Source organism: Megachile rotundata, chromosome 9 (assembly GCF_050947335.1).
Source record: "Megachile rotundata isolate GNS110a chromosome 9, iyMegRotu1, whole genome shotgun sequence".
NCBI classification, from domain to species: Eukaryota; Metazoa; Arthropoda; class Insecta; order Hymenoptera; family Megachilidae; genus Megachile; species Megachile rotundata.
In genome coordinates, this window is record NC_134991.1 from 12,713,912 (window position 1) to 12,737,475 (window position 23,564).

At 44.9% G+C, this 23,564-nt stretch overlaps 1 protein-coding gene across 18 annotated transcripts in view; it reads left to right on the forward strand.

Moving 5' to 3' along the window:
- LOC100883255 (bromodomain adjacent to zinc finger domain protein 2B) overlaps positions 1-23,564 on the forward strand; it is a 182,530-nt gene that overhangs the window by 43,595 nt on the left and 115,371 nt on the right. For all 18 annotated transcript variants that reach the window (XM_012289317.2, XM_012289301.2, XM_012289300.2 and 15 more), the window contains one exon: positions 18,836-18,904. The gene's annotated coding sequence lies outside the window, so the exon portion shown is untranslated. The remainder of the gene's footprint in view (positions 1-18,835; positions 18,905-23,564) is intronic.

The following is a 23,564-nucleotide window of genomic DNA, read 5'->3' on the forward strand; positions in this document are numbered from 1 at the left end:
AGCCGTTATTTATGAACCGTGACCGGGAAATATTTCAAGCAAGTCGCTCTTTCTTCTTTCCGTTTCGCCGTGGAGGGAGATTTCGGTGGGAGAAACGAGGACGCAAAGTGTCTTTTATCGAGCTGAAACACTCTCCCCTCTTCTTGTACCTTTTTCCCATTTTACTCCTTCGATTCCTCTCGATGAATCGACATTATCACGCGACCCTGGCGTTAACTTTCTGGAATTCCGTTTGCGAAACGTCGATTCTCTTGCGCTCGCGCGCGTAACGTAATCGGTATTCCAAAAGGGAGTTGACTTTTCGGTAATGGTCCCAAATAGAAGGTTCCCTGATAATACGTCTGTTGTTTTTGGTAATCGTAGCTCGGGGAGATTTCATAATTCTCTCATCTCTATTCATCGCTTAATCGTTTTATTTCGATTTGAGACACGTCAATGCCATGCTTGCACGACATCAGGGCTTCTTAAAACCTACAATTTTGCGGATTCCGCGATAGTGTAATTACGTAATTATACGCCGGTCACACGACGCGTTCAATTACGGTCACCGAATATACACGTACATCGAAGACCGGAGAAAATGTTTTCCATCGATGGAAAAGCGAAGAGAGCCGGATATATCGAGCCGAGTACGCTTCCTTTGTGAATTGAATTATCTCTCGCGATACGAATAATTGCGTTTTCCTAGCGTATACACAACACGGTACCTCCGCACAGCCATTATCAAACATATCGCTCAATTAATATCACGATGTCTTAATAATTTGCACAATCTCTTTCCCTCGGTACGCCTAATTGCAACGTCAGTTAACGGATCCCGTCTCTCGCGTCTGCTACGGTTCCGCTTCCTCTCCTAAGACATGATTAATGCCGCGTTACGGATACCACCGCTGATACGTTTTACCAGACCGCGAATGTCGATCTATTATGCGGTGAAAGAAAATTATTCGACTACGCTCGCAACCTATCTCGATCAATTCACGTTGCTTCGACCGCGTTTATCGACGTTTATGGACATCCAATCGATGATCACCTTGCGTGTGAAATTTAATGGCTGTTGGAATAAGCGATTCTCTTCAATTTTTTATTGCGCTATTGTACGAGTCGTCGTATTTATGGTATGCGGGGAAATATGTAGCGTGGGGATATGGCGTGTGAGAATATGGTACGGTGGAGATACGGTGTGTGAGTGTGTGTCGTGTGACGAGTACGCATGGAAACACGGTGTATTATAGTACCACGTATGCAAACACGATTAGTGACAGTACTATGCATGTAGGTGCAGCGTGAGACAATATGACGCTTGGAATTATGGCTCGTGACAGTACCACGCGTGGAAATACAGTGTGTGACAGTACAACGCGTGGAAATATGATGCGTGACACTGCGACGCGTGGAAATACAGAGCGTGACAGTACCACGCGTGGAGATCCAATGCGTGAGAGTACCACGCGTGGTGATACAATGCGTGAGAGTACCACGCGTGGAAATACGGCGCGTGGCATTACCACGCGTGGAAATATGGCGCGTGGCGGTACCACGCGTGGAAATACGGCGCGTGGCAGTACCACGCGTGGAAATATGGTGCTTGAGAGTACCACGCGTGGAAATACAGAGCGTGACAGTACCACGCGTGGAGATCCAATGCGTGAGAGTACCACGCGTGGAAATACAGAGCGTGACGGTACCATGCGTGGAGATACAATGCGTGAGAGTACCACGCGTGGAAATACGGCGCGTGGCAGTACCACGCGTGGAAATATGGTGCGTGAGAATACCACGCGTGGAAATATGGTGCGTGAAAGTACCACGCGTGGAAATATGGTGCGTGAAAGTACCACGCGTGGAAATACAGAGCGTGACAGTACCACGCGTGGAGATCCAATGCGTGAGAGTACCACGCGTGGTGATACAATGCGTGAGAGTACCACGCGTGGAAATACGGCGCGTGGCATTACCACGCGTGGAAATATGGCGCGTGGCGGTACCACGCGTGGAAATACGGCGCGTGGCAGTACCACGCGTGGAGATCCAATGCGTGAGAGTACCACGCGTGGAAATACAGAGCGTGACAGTACCACGCGTGGAGATCCAATGCGTGAGAGTACCACGTGTGGAAATACGGCGCGTGGTAGTACCACGCGTAGAAATATGGTGCGTGAGAGTACCACGCGTGGAAATACGGTGCGTGAAAGTACCACGCGTAAAAATTCCGTGCGTGAGCGTACTACGCATGGAAATTCGGTGCGTGACAGTACCATGCGTGGAAACACAACGCGTGACAGTACCACATACGTAGATACAGCTTGTGACACCACATAACAATTCATCATATGAGACATGTAACAATACCACGTATCGTGTACCTATCCATCTCACACCGATACCACTAACTTTCATAAAGCCCAATAAATTCTGCACCATCCTATAAATAAAACCCACATTTTCGTAATTCATAGAAATCACCGCCATCCCGCGAAAGGGATGATTCCACCCTTTAATTTAGCCGCAAACTCCTCGAGCTGTAAGTTGCTCGCGATGTCGCCGTTTCTCGCGGTGGGTCATTCGGTTATTTATGGCCTGGTAGTTGCCAGCAGCGGCAGGGTTCGATGGCGGGCGACGAGGGGTTGGTAGCAGCAGCAGCAGCAGGCCAGTACGCTTTGAAGCGACGGAAAGGGGAGGGTGGCGATTTCAGGGAGGTGGCAGAGGCTGACTCTTTACGTGTGTGCACGAACGAGAGCCAGAAAGAGAACGTTCAACGAACGAACGAACGAGTAGAGGGAGAGTTGGCCAAGCTTGTACACAGCGTGTGTAGTGAAGTCTATAAAGGAACGCTTTATTGATCTCAGTTTGAACGCACGCTAGGATACCGATATAGTTCCCTGCTCGCTAGAACTCCACAGACTCTCTGAATAAGGGGAGTTCTTGAGATACAGGGTGTGTCTGATGGCCGGCGGTACGATTTCTTCGCGAACGAATAATGGCGAGACCGGGTTGTCGTCATCCTCTGCGTGACTGGCTCCCTCGGAGAATCGTAAAAATTATGCCAGCTCGCCTTACCTTGCTTCGATCACGTGCCTCGCTATCGTCAGACTTGCCTCGATCGATCACGCGTCTTTCAGAAATTTCCGCGATTTTGATCGTGAATACTCGAGCTACCTAATTAAATTTTCTGGTGACTCCAAATTATAATTGTACAATCATCAGAAGGTGAACTTTGATTATCGAACTCTGCAAGATAATTTCACTAACCTGCAGATTCACAGTTCAATACACTTTCTGTCACAAAACTCAGATGTCAAATTTGTAATTTCTCTCAGATCAGCATTCTGATTAACAAGGTACAAAACTGTCAGTAATGTATCAACTTGTATACCGCAGCATAGCAACCATATAAGGGATCTTTTATTAGGTAGAAAAGGTATAGATCCAGAGAATCGTTCGTCTTGAGGTCGATGCGTAGCCGCGCGTGGTACCGTTCTCCTCGTTCGCGTTCTGGAAATACACGCTAGTTACCCGAGGCTAGATTTACTTTCGGATCAGCAATCGTACAGAATCGGAATGTCGGTGAGCAGTGACTCGTGATCAATAAGGGACTTTGCTGCTGTTCGTTGCACCGAAGGGGACAACTGGAATCGATCGAGTGCTCGATATAAAAGGGGGGTAGGGAGGAGGAGGAGGTAGGTTCGTGTAAGCCGTCTCAGCCGATTCTTTTTCGACGTTTCCACGATCGTCGGCCATCTTCCGATCGGCATTATACTGCAGCAAGAGTACGTAAAACGCTCGGGTTGTCGATAGAAGGAATCGATTACTGGACGTTCGAGTACGCTGCTAGATGGCCTACACCGTACCAGTCACCTGTAATTGGGGCCGTGAGTTTAGCTCTGTTAAACAATTAAAGAAGGATGGAACGCTTGCGGTTTATGCTTGTATTGCAAATTTAAGGTATTCGAGCTTAAATCGATTTGGAGTATTGGAATGTTGGGATAATGTTGAGGAGTTTTGGATTTTAGGATGATACTCTAATTTGGGGAATATTGGTATTAGAATATTAGTATTGGGTTATTAGTATTAGAATATTGTACTAATTTGGGGTGTGTGTTTTTGTAAGGGTAGATTTTTAGGGTATTTCAATTTGGAGTGGTAGGATACGATATTTCATCTTGGAGTGAGTTTAGGATGTTCTAGCTTGGGATGATGGATATGGTACTGGAGCGCGACAGTACTACGCGTGGAAATACGGTGCGTGACAGTACAACGCATGGAGATACAATGCGTGACAGTACCACGCGTGGAAATACGGTGCGTGACAGTACCACGCGTGGAGATACAATGCGTGAGAGTACCACGCGTGGAAATACGGCGCGTGGCAGTTCTACGCGTGGAAATACGGTGCGTGACAGTACCACGCGTAGAGATACAATGCGTGAGAGTACCACGCGTGGAAATACGGCACGTGGCAGTTCTACGTGTGGAAATACGGTGCGTGAGAGTACTACGCGTGGAAATACGGCGCGTGGCAGTTCTACGCGTGGAAATACGGTGCGTGAGAGTACCACGCGTGGAAATACGGTGCGTGAGAGTACTACGCGTGGAAATACGGTGCGTGACAGTACAACGCGTGGAAATACGGTGCGTGACAGTACCACGCGTGGAGATACAATGCGTGAGAGTACCACGCGTGGAAATACGGCGCGTGGCAGTTCTACGCGTGGAAATACGGTGCGTGAGAGTACCACGCGTGGAAATACGGTGCGTGAGAGTTCTACGCGTGGAAATACGGCGCGTGGCAGTTCTACGCGTGGAAATACGGTGCGTGAGAGTACTACGCGTGGAAATACGGCGCGTGGCAGTTCTACGCGTGGAAATACGGTGCGTGAGAGTACCACGCGTGGAAATACGGTGCGTGAGAGTACCACGCGTGGAAATACGGTGCGTGAGAGTACTACGCGTGGAAATACGGTGCGTGACAGTACAACGCGTGGAAATACGGTGCGTGACAGTACCACGCGTGGAGATACAATGCGTGACAGTACCACGCGTGGAAATACGGTGCGTGAGAGTACTACGCGTGGAAATACGGTGCGTGACAGTACAACGCGTGGAAATACGGTGCGTGACAGTACAACGCGTGGAGATACAATGCGTGACAGTACCACGCGTGGAAATACGGCGCGTGGCAGTAGAACGCGTGGAAATATGGCGCATGGCAGTACTAGGCGTGAAAATACAGTGCGTGACAATACGACGCGTGACATTACCACGAGTGGAGATACAATGCGTGATAGTACCACATGATAGTTCCAACTTCTTTTAAACTTAATATTCCAACTTTCACTACTAAATATTCCAGTATACCTGCCCCCCTTAATTTCCCAATATCCTCACAATTTTCCAATCCCTCTATATTTCACTAACCACCGTTCAATATCAAAATTCGCAACCCGCAAAACATAAAGTATCTCTCCGTTTCCCAAGAAATATTAAATACTGTTTTGATCCACTCTTTAAATCACCTTCTCAAGACCCATTTTACAGAGGTTTCCTTTCAAAAGACACACCGTGTTCTCTTGTTCATTGAGCAGTAAACTTATTTGTAAAGTTTGAGTTGAAGTTTCAGTCGGTACACTTTCCTGGACGCTGATTGGAGGTGCACGCAGGCACCGTTTCTGTAAATAACTAACATTTGCATCGTTCGTGGTTAGCCGCAACGATCTTCTGATGGTCTTTGAAAGCTGTTCGAAACCCCTTCCTTTTAACGCCATCGCTGCGCACCTGTCTCTCCTCTTGCGTTGCCCTTCTTTTTGACCTTTCTCCGGACAACCGGACTCCATATTCATTTCCACACTTTTTTCAGGCTTTTGCAATAAGAAGCGTTGTGAAGACTCTTACGGTGTTTTGTCTTGATTTATGTTTCGTTGGTATGTGGGTTTTTCAGGTTGGACTTTTGGGTCTTTAGATCATTTTTGCAGATTTTTATGTTCTTATATTTGCAAGTTAGGTTCTTAAATTCGTAAATACTCAAGGTTCTTGAATTTTGAAATATTCTATTGGATAGAGACTCGATTTCTAATTGACATAAATGGCAAGATCCCCAAATTACTATGGATTATAGTACTTATCTATGGTACCTAGTTTGGAACTTCTTAAATACCCAGTTTCTCAGTGTAGAACTTCTCAGGTTTCCACATTTTCAATTCCTACATTCCTGCACCTCTAATTCCTCAAATTTGCAAATTCTCAAAAACCCAAATCCAATATCTCAAATTTCCACTTCCATAAATGTGGACCTCGAAGTCCACATATGAAATTCCATACCAGTTTCTCACTCCCAAAATTACCTACCTATCCCATTTACCTATCCCAATTACCAATCCTAAAATTACCAGATTAAAAAATTTGAAACCCTTCCCAGTAATCGCATCGCAGTTAATTACAGTGGGTTGAAAGAATTCTCGTTATAATTACGTAACGATACACATTCGCCGTAACCTTTCAGAAGTGTAGCACGAAACGGTCGGATTTAACGGGATTCCAGTAATTTTTGCCCGATTGCTCTAGGTCCGACATTAGAAGAGGCCAAAGGCTAGCTGGCGAGCATTCGAGAGCGATTTCATCGGCGTCGTGGGACGTTGCCAGCGTGATACGCTCGAATTACCCGCGGTGTATTTCGTTTCTTACCCGCGAACAAAAAGCGTTGCTCGGCCAGCTCGACGTTATTTCGCAAGCGTATCACGCGTGTGACGCCGTAAGAAACGCACTTTCGATACCTAGACTCTGTGTTCAGCTCGCTGTAAAAGAGGAACGTTCGTGCCTCGCGAGCATAATTACTCACTTTGTTCGATGGAAATGGTGCTCGTTTCTACCTGCTCGATTGTCGTTCTCCTAGGAAAAATCTGTACATTGTTCCTTATCGACGATAATCTCACTGATATCTGCTCGTTGATAACGGTATTTCCAATATCAGAGTGGTACGAGGTTTTAAATTCTTGTGATTGTTCTCTTTGAAATTGAGGAGGACGTGTGTGGCAATATGGTGCGTAGTGGTACTACGCGTGGAAATATGGCGCGTGGTAATACTACGCATGGAAATACGGTGCGTGACAGTACCACGCATAGAAATACGACACGTGGTAATACTACGCGTGAAAATATGGCGCGTGACAGTACCACGTGTGGAAATATGGTGCGTGAGAGTACCACGCGTGAAAATATGGCGCGTGGGGGTACCACGCGTAGAAATATAGCGCGTGAGAGTACCACGCGTGGAAATACGGCGCGTGGGAGTACTACGCGTGGAAATATGGCGCGTGAGACTACTACGCGTGGAAATATGGTGCGTGAGAGTACCACGCGTGGAAATATGGCGCGTGGAAGTACTACGCGTGGAAATATGACGCGTGAGAGTACCACGCGTGGAAATACGGCGCGTGGGAGTACCACGCGTGAAAATACGGCGCGTGGGAGTACTACGCGTGCAAATATGGCGCGTGAGAGTACCACGCGTGGAAATACGGCGCGTGGGAGTACTACGCGTGGAAATATGATGCGTGAAAGTACCACGCGTGGAAATATGGCGCGTGGAAATCCTACGCGTGGAAATATGGCGCGTGAGAGTACCACGCGTGGAAATACGGCGCGTGGGAGTACTACGCGTGGAAATATGGCGCGTGAGAGTACCACGCATGGAAATACGGCGCGTGGCAATACTACGCGTGGAAATATGGTGCGTGAGACTTCTACGCGTGGAAATACAGCGCGTGACAGTACTACGCGTGTAAATACGTTGCGTGGCAGTACTACGCATAAGGTGTTGAAAATCTTGATATTTCCTTGTACTCTGAGTAACGCTATCATTAATATGTTAATAACTTCAAAAACGAATTTGCACAGAAGCAGACATGAATCGAGAAACACATTAATCGACTAAAATATTAGCATAAAGTCGAAGAATAAACTAGGAAAGTAATTACAGCGAAAAGGAACTGAAAGGGGTGACACCTATTTTGTTCCAAGCTCGCGTTACGAATAACGCCTGGCACAGAAGCGTTTCACGGAGTCTGACGAGTTGTGTGTCTTTGACCCTTGCAAGCTTTGACCATGACACGATATAAACGAGCCGACATCAACGCTTATTATTGTGTCATGAAGGTTCGTATGACGCGTTAGAACGTTGCCGATGGCGTTGTGGAAAAAGATTCCGTGCCCAGCGTTAATGTTGCATTAATTTCGTTAGGGTGGCGTACAGTTTAAACAAACGAAATGATAACGTTTTATACAACGGCTAATTCCTGGGGAATTACCAGCAACAGCTTGCGCTCATTATGAATTAATAATTTATTCGTGACGACCCCTTATCGGAAAGCAATTGTCGCGGCTGAAACAAAAGCGACTGTTTTTTGCGCGCGATTGTGTGACTGTTTTATTCCGCTTATGATTGCGCAATTGCTATGAATTCTGTCTTTACTGGATGTTTAATTTTTGGGGGTAGGAATTTTTAATGTTCTAAATTTTTATATTATCAAATCTGAATTTCTAAATTATTGAAATACTAGGTTTTTACGCGCCCGAATTATAAAATTACATATTTCAAAATACCGAAATTACCGCGTTCTCAAATTTGCAAATTCCCGAATCCAAAGATCCCAGAATTCCTAAATTTCCAGATTTGCAATTCCCCAAATTTCTAAATTCTCAAATCACTAAACTTCCGATTCCTCAACCTCCAAAATCATGAAATTTCCCAAAGTCCCCAAATCTCCAAATTCCCAACCCTAAATCCCAGATCCGAAGACACCTAATCCCGATTTCTTCGCATAACTCAATTCCCCAAATATTCCCGCCGCTACACGGTGTATCCCCTCGGTAAGGTCGCGTATTTTGTCTCATAATTAACAGCTGTCTAAGAGGTGATAAAGGACGGAAGGGTTGAAAACTGTGCCGGTATGTGGTTAAACCTTTAAATTGGGGTTTCTTGCAGGCAAGCAAGCTTGATATACAGTGGAACGGTGGAACGTGGGCCACGATAAAAATAAATTACGCGATATTTCTTTTCCGCTCTTCTCCGCGGGGACATTACATAGTGTATGTACATATACACCTGTATATGTGTACGCGTACATATAACTTGCGGGGGTGGATTTCTCGGGTAACAAATTCTTTATCACCAGGACATTGTCGTACGTTTTATTTCGGTGTCAGTGGAGCAAATCAATGGGCGAACATTAAAAACGACGCCACGAGGGAAATGGCAAAGGGTCATCCATATATTTCTGTTTATTCGATGCGTGAAATGTTTTCGTTCCTTTTTGTATATCGTTCGTGCGAAATCGTTAACTTGTTCCAATTCGTCGACTCACTGTCTTCTATATTGATTATCGATGACGCACCTTGTGCGTCTTACACTATACGTTACACAATAATCAAGTACACTGTCTTTCAATTTCTTGTTATATACATTGAACTTTAATGATGACGCACCTGGTGCGTCTTGCAGTATACGTCACACACTAATCAAGTGCACTGACTTTGAAGTTCTTGTTATATATATTCAACTTTAATGATGACACACCTGGTGCGTCTTGTAGTGTACTTTACACAATAATTAAGTGCATTGACTTTGAATTTCTTGTTATATACATTGAATATTAATGATGACGCACCTTGTGCGTCTTGCAGTATACGTCACACACTAGTCAAGTGCACTAACTTTGAATTTCTTGTTATATACATTGAATATTAATGATGACGCACCTTGTGCGTCTTGCAGTATACGTCACACACTAGTCAAGTGCACTAACTTTGAATTTCTTGTTACATACATTGAACTTTAATGATGACGCACTTTGTCCTGTAATATGTACTGTACCTTACTGATGACGCACCTGGTGCGTCATACATTATGTCAAGGATGACACACTATCGTACAAAATGCGTTTACTGTGGTGGTGTTCTTTGTGTTGTAACATACATTGTATCTTAATAAAGACTTTCACGTTTCACTGCTGACGCACATGGTGCGTCATACATTATAACAAGGATAACACTATCTTACAAAATGCGTTTACTATGGCGGTGTTCTCTGTGCTACAACACACATCGTTTGCTAATGACACAAACACTTTCACCCATCTAAAAAGCAAATCGCGTGAAGCAATTATTACGCAGATCGTTCATCAGAAATCATGATCGTTTTCTCTCGAATTTGCTCAGTCCACAATCGGAATTAATATTCGATGAGAAAAAGTGGTCGCGGTTGAAACTGCCGCTTCAGAGACGAGAAGCACTCGGTGGTAATTACACGCGGAAATTTGTAATAAAAAAAAAAACGATCGAAAAAGAGGAGGCACAGGTTCATTCGGGGGAAAGTAGGGTAAGAGTTGGAAGCGGGAGCAATTACTCAATCGCGTCGAAATTCATCGCGCGAATGCGTTGACTGTTTATCAGCTTTTTAATGAGACGTTTCGATGCCGCGTCGCGATTACTTTATTGCCGGCATTATCATATATTAATATGCCCCGCTAACGATCGGAAAACAAATCGACGGCCACGCGATTATGCGCTCATGAAAGTGATCTACGCGCGAGCGGTATGCTCGCGCACGCGTGCGAAACCTGATTGCGCCCGGTGAACAACAAACGATTTGACCGATATTATACCGTGATGTATATACGTGTAGCATAACTATGATTACACGTGTACGATGCACGATCATATTCATTCGTACTAAGTCGCATACACTCGCGAAACGGAAACGATATGTACATACATATGTATTATACATGTATTGCGGCCCGCAATCGATTCATCCCACCGCTTTTGTACCAGGCTCGATCAAACATAAACGGGACTGTCATCATTCGATCATCTTCCTATCTATGTACATCATTTAACACTACTGGCAAAAAATTTTCTTCACGACTTTATTTCTTTTATTGCACATACAAAGCGCAACCAAACAAGCAGTGACAAAATCTTTCGTTACTCTTCATATATTATCAGTCAAACTTCATTAAAACGTCTTCTATGAACCTTCTATTGTAGACCAATCACTTAAAAAACAATTATGTATACTTTCAAACATCCATCGGCCCACTTCATGTACCCAATATAAAATTAATGAACTCTGCATGCTCTATTTCGCGTAACTAACGATCTTCACAACGTATCGGAACTCTCCAGATCATTATCCTCGCGTTTCGCCTCGATCCGTACCATCGACGTCTTATCTTCCTATCGACATTATTTTCCCCGACAAGCAGTCTCGCTGCTGTCCATCATTTTCTCGTACCAATTAGCGAGGCTCCTTTATCCGGCGCATCGAAACTTTCGGTGCTCTTGACAACCAAAGAGAAGAATGCGAGACAAAGAGACGCGGCACTTTCAGGCACCGTTCTTCCGGTACAACAGCAATCCGGAATGCCTTCAAACGACGTCCGTCTTCGGTGTATCGGTTATGGACATATCTTTTCTTACTCTTGAAGCTTTATTCGAACGTCGATGGCCTAAATATGCAGCTCTTATTTCGTCGAATATTCAAATGGGAAACGTTATCTATCATGTGTGAAATATACACAAACTCTTTATTTGAAAGAGTGATGTTGTTTAGTGGGGATTTATGGATACTCTGAGTCTGAGGATAGTCTGAGGTCATAAGAATATACAGATCATATGGGTAGAAATTTAAGAGACTAGCAATGCAGAGATGTAACAGTAATTACAGATACAAGGGTGTAATGTAGAGACATAGGGGATGATCCTAGATCTCTAAAGTCTCTATACGACACACTGTTTTATAGAAGTTGTATTCGATCGAACGGAGAAGGGGATCGAAGCGTAGTCCCGCCACAAACGTCATCCTTCCGGAAAAGCCTCATTATCAATAGAACAAGGAGCGATGTGAAATAGTGAGAAAACAGTATCGATTCGCGGTTCGACAGCGCGCTGGTCGCAAACTCGGGTCCACGTTCAGTCCGTGGATGTATAAATGGACCTTAAGCTCGCGTTCCATCCCCCGATACACCAATTCCACCCAGGCCGCTTCGCGATGGAACGTGAACTCGGCTCGGAGCCTTTCTCGTGTCTCGTACACGCGAGGCAGAACGCGAGCGAGCGTGGATCGGAGAGGAGGAGCAACTATGGAGCGAAAGAAAGAAGAAAAAGCGGCGGATCGCGGGAAAGAGCGAGACGGATAGAGAGCAGGGAATACGTCGAGCAGGAGGAACCGGGCCGCGGAGCGTATATACACGCGCGAGAAAAAGAGGTGCTCTGACACACATACACGCGCGGGTACTTGGACACAGAGAACGGAGGACGCAGAACGAGAACCGATGCGGCTGTCGCGATGAAGAAGAGTGGACGGGGGCAGGGAAAGAGGGAGAAGCGGGAGCGGGTTGGGTCGGTGGAGTGTCAGAGAACGAACCCGGGACAGGCTGATGGAGAGAGAGGGCCAGGAGAGAAAGAGAGAGAGAACGAGAAGAGTGATCCAGGCGGTCGGTACGGACGCGGAAAAGAGAGGGTAGTCGTTAAAGGAGAAAGACCGCGGAAGGGAAGGACGAAGAACGAAGCGGGATCCGAGAGGAACCGGGCGTAAAGCGAGAGAGGATCGAGTAGTACGTGCACCGAACGAAGAAACCTCGTGAAAGAGGGATCGAGGGCGCGAGCGAGAAAGAAGCACACAGAGAACCGGAGGGACACGGCCAGATAGAACTCCGAGCCTCGAAGAGTAGTAGCGCGTGCTCGCAAACTCAGCCCAGCACCTCTCGCACCGTGTGTCTCTCCCCGCACCCGCCGCTCGCTCTCCCTTTGCCGCCCACCGACGACTGCTTCGCTCCTATGCTCTAACTGTACAGGGTGTCCCAACCATCCTCGAACAATTGCCCGCCGGGGGATGATTCCTTCTCGAAAAATGAATCGAAGGTGTCGGCTCGAGTCTTTGCCCATGAGATCTCGTTTTCGAGCGAAACGACTTTGCAAACTTGTGGCCCAGCGACTTTGCAAGCTTGTCGTTCTCGCGACGTATTACGTGCACCCAATTTGCTCGCTACGTATTGACCTATATGAGGGTTAGCGTAGCAGAATGTGGATCATGTATACGCTTATAGCGGAAATTGTTATGTACTTGTAGTTAAGTGTATTTTACACTTCTTCAAATTCAGGTTCTCTACTTTGAGCAAGTTTCCTTAAGGAGCTCGCTGCAAAAGGAACACACGCTAATTTTTTTTACTACATGTTACACCTTGTTGATGGGCCAAAAAATCAATGTAGCTACAAGGTGTACCACTGGTCCATTAAGACCGTCATTTAATAAGACCTCATCAAAAATAATGAAGGGGTGTGAGAAAGCAGACCGTGCCGGCCTTGTTCGAACGCAAACACGAGCAGTTCGCTCGGAAACGAAGTCACGTACGGAAACCCTACGTTCCACAGTTTCGAGTAATTTTTCTAGGAAAAATCATCCCCTGATCGATTGCGTTTACGAGGATAGCTGGTACACCCTGTATAGGTAGTTTCGTCTCTCGGCCCCGCAGCGCGTCGTCCGCTTAACCAACCTCGTCCCAGCTCGCCTCGTCCTCCGCTTCTATCTCGGTCCGCTACGCTTCTCCCGGTCCACCCACCGACCCACGAAACCGCTCGTTCCCGCGCCGACTCACCCCACGGTATATACACCGCCGGCTCTTTCCCTATTACCCGCCTGTGCACCTTTCTCTCTCGTCGTTCGTTTACGCGTCTTCTTTCTCCGTGCCACACAGAAAGAGTCCTTTCCTCTTCGGTTCTCTTCCGACCGATTCTCCCCTGGCTCTCTCTTACCTCCCCTTCAACTCGCGACCTCTCTCCGTGTCACCGTTCGGCTACGTCAGGGTAAAGTTTTGTATATTAGCGCACCGTTAATCTTCGTAGCGTTCTGAATGTATCTTTTAGTATGTCCATCTAGCGAGAGGGTGCTTTTATATGCGCTGTAATTCTTGATCTTATTAATTAGAATTATACTTTGACGAGAGTAATAGAATTATATAATCGTTAGAACGTGAATATTTGTGGCTCGCTAGGTCACATTGCGATTTTGGATAACACGATGACTAGTTTAGCTCTCCACGGTGGTGACCCAGAACGAAAGGTGAAAAGGTGAAAAGGAGACATGGAAATCTGGGAAATGCCAAGTTCCGAACTTTGAAAACTGCGATGGAAAGAAAATCGTATACTTACGCGTCACAAGAGATCGTCAGTGGGTTAAATTAAGCCTTCAGTCATAGATTCCGCGAAATGTGCGAGCGCTAAAGTGTTAATTCAATGAGAGTTAAGTATATGAACTATGGACCATGAAGTGTCTATCGTGCTGTTAATAAAAACAAGGCAAGTCGAAATGCCTCTCAAAACCTGACTGCTTGTCACTCATCTTTCGACATGTGATCTGAAGTGGTTAAAAATGTATTAATTAAAGATTGTGAGTGTATCGATACGAAGTGCTATCAACTATTAGGTCTTCAAAGATAATGATCATAGGTGGTCATATGTAACCATAGAGGTATTCATAGATGCTCCACTGGTACTCATAGGTGTTCATAGATGCTCATAGGTGTTTACATATGAATATACATATGTGATCATAAGTGTTCACAGAGGTCTTCATAGATATTTACAGATGCTCATAGCTGTACATAGGTATAGGTGCTCATGAGTGTTCATAGGTGCTCATAGGTATTCACATGTGAATATACATATGTGATCATGTGTGTTGATAGAGGTCTTCATAGGTATTCATAGGTACTTATAGGTGCTCATAGCTGTACATAGGTATAGGTGCTCATGAGTGTTCATAGGTGCTCATAGGTGTTCACATGTGAATATGCATATGTGATCATGGGTGTTGATAGAGGTCTTCATAAGTATTCATAGGTACTTACAGGTGCTCATAGGTGTACATAGATGCTTCTAAGTGTTCATAGGTGTTCCTAAGTGTTCATAGGTGCTCATAGGTGAATATGCATATGTGATCATGGGTGTTGATAGAGGTCTTCATAGGTATTCATGGGTACTTATATATGCTCATAGGTGTACATAGGTGCTCCTAAGTGTTCATAGGTGATCATTGGTGTTCATAAGTGTTCGTAGGTCCATAAGTGCTTGCCAGGAGCTCATAGGTGCCGAGGTTTGGAACGCGATGATGAACCGTAGTCAACGTAACAGGAAGGCTCAGTTTGTTGCATTTTGATCAACGCAACGTTCATAATCACTGGCATAGATGTTGTCTGGTATGGGATCTCCGTTGGTGCGTGTACGTGTGTTGGTCGCGTGTGTACGAGTCCCGTCGCACGCCTCCAACGTAGCGCCGCGACGGCTAGAACGACGAGCTTTATATTATCGTCGCTCCCGGCGATGCCGCGCGTAGCACGGGGAACCAGTAGCGACCGCCTGGATCTCCGCTCCTCTCGCATAGCAGAGGTAAACGAGAAAGAGAAAGAGAGGGAAGAGAGAACGCGGAGAGTCTGGAATTTTGCGCAGCTCTGCGGGTCTCGATGGCTGGGAATATGGGTATTATCGGTGGGATGCTTTTTGAAAGCTGTGGCTCGTTTGGCCCTCCTTTCTCCTCCTCCTTTCGCCTTCCACCTCCTACTACTACTAGCACTACTACTACTCTGCTGGCCTGCTCTGCTCCGCTCTTCTAGAAGGTTGTAATTATTTACGCGCGCGCGCTTGTGTGTGTGTGTGTGTAGGCGTGTTACGCGGTTCCGTAGCTCCATACAAAAGTAACGCTGTCGGGCATGCGGCAAATCGACGCTTCGCTGAATCGAGAATCGACCCCGTGGGTGTACGTGTGCACATGTACGCTCGCGCATTGCTAAACGAGATTTGACGGGCACAGGGAAAGGCGCAATGTTTTTTTTTTTTTTTTGAAATGCGATTACTATACGTGGAATAGAGTCGCTATCGATTATCGATATGTCATCGATATCTTATCGATATTTAACGCTATATCGATAACTTCATTCGGATGTTGAAAGCTAACAGAGTTCCTAAGGATGGAGGGTAAAGATTTTATCGCTCATATGTTTTAGATTAGATGTTATCGTTCAAATTTGCTAGATTACATTGGGCTAGGTGAGGTTGAATCAAGTTAAACTTGATTAGGTTAAATATTTACAGGATTAGATGAGATTGAATTAAGATAAATTTGGCTAAGTTATGTAGATCGTATGTTAAGATACGTTAAATGAAAAGATTTAGCATGATGTTCGAATATTTGGTACTATTTCCTGGCAATATTTCTACACGAACGACATTATAGTCTCGGTACCGAAAACTTGAACAACCCCCAAGTAATAAAGCGCGTTCTAAGAAGCATCGTTAACCTAACCGGATACTTTAGGAAACCTTAAAATCGCGGGACATACCGTGAGCACTATAAATAAGACACGGCACGTACACACGTGTCCGCATATGTTCGTACATACTTAAACGTGTGTACAGACATGTTTGCGCAGCATGTGTGGAGAGGCGAACGCTAATTGTGGAAATTACTCTCGCTCGGAGGTTTCGAGTACTTTTGAAAGCGTTCCGCGGGAACGCGGCGCTAAACGCGGACGCCGCAAACGTTAAATAGAAGTTCGGTTTGAACGCGATCCACTGACAGCCAGGATTTAGGCGAACAGTTACATAGTGTTTGCGCTCTTTCTTCTTCATTTCGCGCATCATACTTGTATGAATTTTACTTGGATAGGTCAAATGATAGTGGAGCTTCTCGTTCGATTTCACCAGAGATGCGTGAACGAGCGTATTGTGCTCGATTCTTGGGAACGTGCTTCCGTGCGAGACTGTCATCTTATTGTATCGTTATCTGCGGGGAAAATGGGTCGTATGTTTGCCGAATGATAAAAGAGAGGACAAGATTGCTGTTGCGTGGCTATGCGATATATTGCCGTGGGTGAATCGCTAAGAGTAGATTTTTAGTTGGCAGGTTTCTGCCAATTTATCAGATGTTAAATCATTACGGGTTGAATTCGCAAGAGTCGAGTTCCCACGCGTTATATCGCCACGCGTCGAATTCCTACGCGTTGAGTTTCCACGCGTTATATCGCCATGTGTGGAATTCCTATGCGTTGGGTTTCCACGCGTTATATCGCCACGCGTGGAATTCCTACGCGTTGAGTTCTCACGCGTTATATCGCCACGCGTCGAATTCCAATGCGTTGAGTTTCCACGCGTTATATCGCCACATGTGGAATTCCTACGCGTTAAGTTCCCACGCGTTAAATCGCCACGCGTCGAATTTCTATGCGTTGAGTTCCCACGCATTATATCGCCACGCGTGGAATTCCTGTGCGTAGAATTCTCACGCGTTATATCGCCACGCGTGGAATTCCTACGCGTTAAGTTCCCACGCGTCGAATTTCTATGCGTTGAGTTCCCACGCGTTATATCGCCACGCGTGGAATTCCTATGCGTTGAGTTCCCACGCGTTATATCGCCACGCGTCGAATTTTTACGCGTTGAGTTCCCACGCGTTATATCGCCACGCGTGGAATTCCTATACGTTGAGTTTCCACGCGTTATATCACCACGCGTCGAATTCCCATGCGTTGAGTTTCCACGCGTTATATCGCCACGCGTGGAATTCCCATGCGTTGAGTTCCCACGCGTTATATCGCCACGCGTGGAATTCCTATGCGTTGAGTTACGCCACGCGTCAAATTTCTACGCCCCGAGTTTCCTCGCGTTATATCGCCACGCGTGGAATTTCTACGCCTCAAGTTTGCTCTCGTTATATCGACTCTCAACAAATTTCTACGCTCCGAGTTCCCTCGCGTTATATCGCCACTCGTAAAATCTCTACGCTCTGATTTCCCTCGCATTATATCGCCACATCCCGAATTACCACTCACCGAATTCCTACTTCTGTTTGCACATATTAGATCAGCACTCTAATTTCCATACGGTGATTTATCACGCGTACCACCTTGTGCCATATTCTCACGTTTTATATCGCCACCTAGGACATGACCGGCGCAGAAATAGAGCATATTTGGTGATACTCGTGATCAGTTCGCAATCGCACGATCGAATTAGTTTATCAGATGTTCCTGGATGGATACTTAACACGTTGCCGCGTTGAACTCGCGATAACGGTTTTCCATGGTTCGTTTGTTGCGTGTAAATCAGCCGTTCCGTGGCCACGTATAATTTGTACGTTATACGCTCGATGCTGCTCGGCAACCCTTTCTATGACTACCGTTTCATCGTTCGTCGGCACACGTGCACGTACATGTGGGTTAGGTTAGGTTCGTGCACACGCACATTAACCGGGAACCCCTTCTTTAGCTGACAGTACTACCTCGTTATCATCTGTGCGAGAAAACCCGATTGATGTCGTTTCACGCACCAACGATCGTTCCGGATTTCGAATCGATGCGAAATGTACGGAGGGTTGAAAACGTGGAGCGGGTTAGAATCAATGATGAAACGTTTTATTCGACTTTTTCACGTCTATAGAGTTTTTTTTTTTATTAAAAATATACGCACCAATTGAGGTATTTAAGGCGAAGTTTTTAACCTATTCAATCTGCGTTTGCAGTTTATTATTTTTCGATAATGGAAGCTGCGTGCATAAGGATTACGAGGTACTCGAATATTAATTATTGAACCCGGGATAATCGAGCGTTTATATATCGTTGTTCGCTAAATGCCCGTCTATAAAGTATAATAGAGATTCGTGGTCCGTAGATTACGCGATTTATGCACACTTCACGGAATACGATACGTCATAAATGCGAGAGCGTTCGCTGTTTGTTAATCAGTCCTGGTTGGTTCGAAATGTAATTTTTGCTTTTGTCGATTACAGGCGACGTTTACGATGACAAGGTGTCGGGTAAACAGAAGCGAATGAGCGACCTACACGTCATATTACCAGGTATTTATACTCCTTCCTTACTATTAAATTGATTATTTCGAAAGCCGTATTACGTTTACGATAAAACACTTTTTTAAATTTTTTCTGAAACATGCAATAATACTTAAATTCAAAAATAGAGGCTGCCTCTGTACAGAAAAATATTTGGGAAATTAGCAACTATAATAAAAAGAAATCAAATTCCTATTGCAATTTAACGTTTGCAAACTTGAACTGTCTGAATAATAACACTTTCTTATTAATTTTCGTAAGCAGGTTAAAATTATAAATTTCTATCATTTGTACTAACAGTAGTCCACATTATAATCTGAATTTTTATATAAGTCCATCTAAAATTCCATAAGCCGCATTCTAATTCACAGACACGAATTAGAAGACATGTTTCATAATTAAGTTCAAGTAAAAGATCCGCAAATCTCGAACATACGCGAATAAAAGATCCTCGAGTATATCCGTCGCAATAAAGTTTCGCCTTCTCAACTCTCGACCGTATTCTCCTTGTTCGAAGGAGGAATAATGGGTATATAACCGCGTATTACGTTTCACACATGCGTCGAACTCCCATGAGTCGAATAATTTGTCGCGCGATGACGTCAGCGGACAGTTGTGTCTCTTAGGCGGCACCAAGGCGGCGTACTTATTTACCTGTGTACTCGTTGATTGCCGGTGTGCGCATGCTGCACCTTGCGCATGGAAATACATACCTGATCGAGGAGAGGGTGCTCGCCAACTCGGTGGAATGAGTCAACCCGAAGCGTTGCATTTCTTCGACTACTTTGCCTCCTCTTCATCGAACGTTTCATCTCTATTTCTCTTTCGTTTTTATGCTTTATATTGTTAGATACCTTTGAACAACTTTTTAAAATATTTACTTTAGATTTATTGTCATTATGTAGGAATTCTTGAATCCTAGGGTATTTGAATAAGTAATTCAGCACGTAAATAATTCTACGAGTGATAGTTCAACGCGTGGTAATTCGGTGCATAGCTAATTCTGTGCGTAGTAATTTGACGCGCAGCTAGTTCTGCGCATGGTGGTTCAATGCGCAGTAATTCGGCGCACAGCTAATTCTGAGCGTGGTAATTCAACGCGTAAGTAATTCAATGCGCAGTAATTCGGCGCACAGCTAATTCTGAGCGTGGTTGTTCAATGCGTGGTAATTCAACGCGTAAGTAATTCAATGCGCAGTAATTCGGCGCATAGCTAATTCTGAGCGTGGTTGTTCAATGCGTGGTAATTCAACGCGTAGGTAATTCAATGCGTAGTAATTCGGTGCGTAGCTAATTCTGCGCGTGGTAGTTCAATGCGTAGTAATTCGGTGCGTAGCTAATTCTGTGCATGGTAGTTCAATGCGTAGTAATTCGGTGCGTAGCTAATTCAACGCGTAGGTAATTCAATGCGTAATAATTCGGTGCGTAGCTAATTCTGCGCGTGGTAGTTCAATGCGTAGTAATTCGGTGCGTAGCTAATTCAACGCGTAGGTAATTCAATGCGTAGTAATTCGGTGCGTAGCTAATTCAACGCGTAGGTAATTCAATGCGTAGTAATTCAGCGCGTAGATAATTCACCGAGTCGTAGTTCAATGCGTAGTAATTCAGCGCGTAAATAATTCACCGAGTCGTAGTTCAACGCGTGGTAATTCGGCGCGCACCTAATTCTATGCGTGGTGATTCGGCGCGCAGCTAGTTCTGCGCATGGTAGTTCAATGCGCAGCTAGTTCTGCGCATGGTAGTTCAATGCGCAGTAATTCTGCGCATAGCTAATTCTGCGCGTGGTAGTTCAACGCGTGGTAATTCGACGCGTAACAAATTCTACGTGTTGTAGTTCAGCACGTCCTAATTCGCCCTAATTCGTGTAGTAATTTGTCGCTGGATAGTTCAATAATACTATACATGTAGTAATTCGTTTTATAGCGATTTTAACGCGTGGTAATTTTGCGCGTATCAATTCGACGCGTGGTAATTGAGTACACGATAATTACATGGTAATTCGACACGTAGAAGTCCATGTAATATAGTTTGGCGATATAACTTGTGGTAATTTCCAATCCAAAGCGTAGTGATTCAGTCACGCAATTTACCGCGTGATGATGTAACTCGTAATTTTTAATGTAGCTCCCCTGCGTGATCTACCAAACGTCATGTAACTCAGAACGAAAATTTCCAGTTATTTTTCAAATCGAATTTATGGAAAAGATAAGACATTCTAAGTAGGAAGTTAAACGATTCGTAGGGAGAGGCGTAAAGTATTTTATGGTTACTGTAAATTTTATCGGTTTATATCCGTACTGTCTTCGTTAGTCGTATTAATACAAGGTGATCTCCGACCGAGAGTGTGCGAAAGCGGTGCACCGTGGTATTTTAATGAACGTATATCGCGCTCGTTTCCGCGATAGCATGATTAATAAAATGGCTCGAATCGTTTCGTTAAACCCGTTGCTCGGATCTGAAATAGTTCGATTGATCGTGCGAACTCTCGGCGCGATTACTATTTTCATCGTTGCGATTTGATTGCAGAAGTTACGTGTAACCCGGCGTTGATCTTCCGTTTCATCGGAACGGACACAAGAAATGCTAATGCCACTATTTTTTTGCGATTCGAGGCTCGCATTTATAAGTTTGCTCCTTTTTCGATCATCGTAATCGACTCGCGCGATCTTGTCTTTATTACTTAGAACGCTGACATGAGTGATCATGAACGATTATAGGGGCAATTAAGATTATCAATCATCTTTCGAAACCAAAAAGTATCTAGCTCGTGACTACTTATCGTTTCGCGTTTGAGGCGAACTTTTTATCGATCCCTTTCATCCCAGCATCGTATATTATCTCCGTGTTTGAAAACTTGTCTTCATTTTCATATTTTAATTAATCAAACGAACCATGCAATTTGATGCGATTAACCGTCATATATATACGCAACATTATGCGTTCTTCTTTCTGTTGCTCTTGTTGCAACGCCGATGTTTCACTTCCTACATAACATAAATCCCATTCCTGTTTACCTTTTTCCTTTGCCTCTTTCGTCTCTGTCTCTCCGCGCAGCGCGCTTCAACGAGGATTTTAAAATTCGCGCCCCGTGCGCGTCACCGTCCGACTCGACGCGACGTGAATCGGTAACTCGCGTTCTTTTTCGAATATGTATTCCAGGATGAGATAAAAGCCGAAAGCATGAGTCACGACCGTTCTTCTCGGCGGTTCTTAGCCTCCGGGTAAATCCGGTATTACGGCTTTGCGTAACGTCCAACGATACCAGATCGCGCTTTCGAATGTCGTCGTTGTTACCCGTCATTGGCGACTTCTTTTCTTTCTTTATTTCTTTACCAACGATTAATCTTGCTATTCTGCTTAATTTCGCGATATTAGCGACGATATTATCTGCCGATGTTACTCGTAGTTTAACGCGATTACCTATTGGCGCGTTATCGATTATCTGATATGACACGTTATGGATTATCATATGGCGATGTGACGCGTGATGGAGTATGGTGATATGACACATGGTGAATTATCGTGTGATATGATACGTGGTGGACGGTGCGGGTATACTAGCGTAAAAATTCGGTATGTGATTACTACGCGTGATGCATGTGTGATGATACAACACATGTGTGATTTCATGTGAGATGGAATTGACGATGGAACGGACTATCATATGGTTATATCAGAGTAGAGATTAGGTGTGTGGTACTACGAGTGGTAATACAGTTGCATGTGTGATTCCACGTGTGATGGTTCAACACATGTGTGATTCCACATATGATGGTTCAACACATATGTGATTCCACGTGAGAGGGAATTGAGGATGGAATGGACTAACATATGGTTATATGAGTGTAGAGATTTCGTATGTAATACTACGAATGGTGATACAGTTGCATGTGTGATTCCATGTGTGATGGTTCAACACATGTGTGATTCCACATATGATGGTTCAACACATATGTGATTCCACGTGAGAGGGAATTGACGATGGAATGGACTATCATATGGTTATATGAGTGTAGAGATTTCGTGTGTAATACTATGAATGGTGATACAGTTGCATGTGTGATTCCACATATGATAGTTCAACACATGTGTGATTCCACGTGAGATGGAATGGACTATTATATGCTTATATGAGCGTAAAGATTCAATGTGTGCTACTACGATTGGTGATACAGTGCATGTGTGATTCCACATATGATAATACAACGCATGATTCCACGTGTGATAATACAACGCATGGTGATACACCGCGTGTTACTCTTACATATGAACAATTTCTACGTATCTCAATACCACATACGGTGATATTACGCATAGCGATATCATATGAGGTGACTCCACGCATGGTGATACTACATGTGACGTGAAGATCCAACGATGTAAGACGTAGCATAGTAATAATCTAGCGTGATCGGGACTTGATTTATTCTCCCGGTGCAGAGGGTGGTGTCAAGAGGGCACGCGAACGTAGCAACATAACGAAAGTCTCTAACGTGGGTGAACTGCAGGCAGTTTTTAAATCGTTAGTTTAAAAGCGAGTAAGCGGGGCCAGCGTAGCGTTAGAAGGCGTATAGAGGCGAGGCAGAGCGGAATCGCGTTGCGGACGCACGAAACGGCGTTAGCTGCGCACGCCACCGTCTCCGCCGGAAATTATGCCAGCTACTCCGTT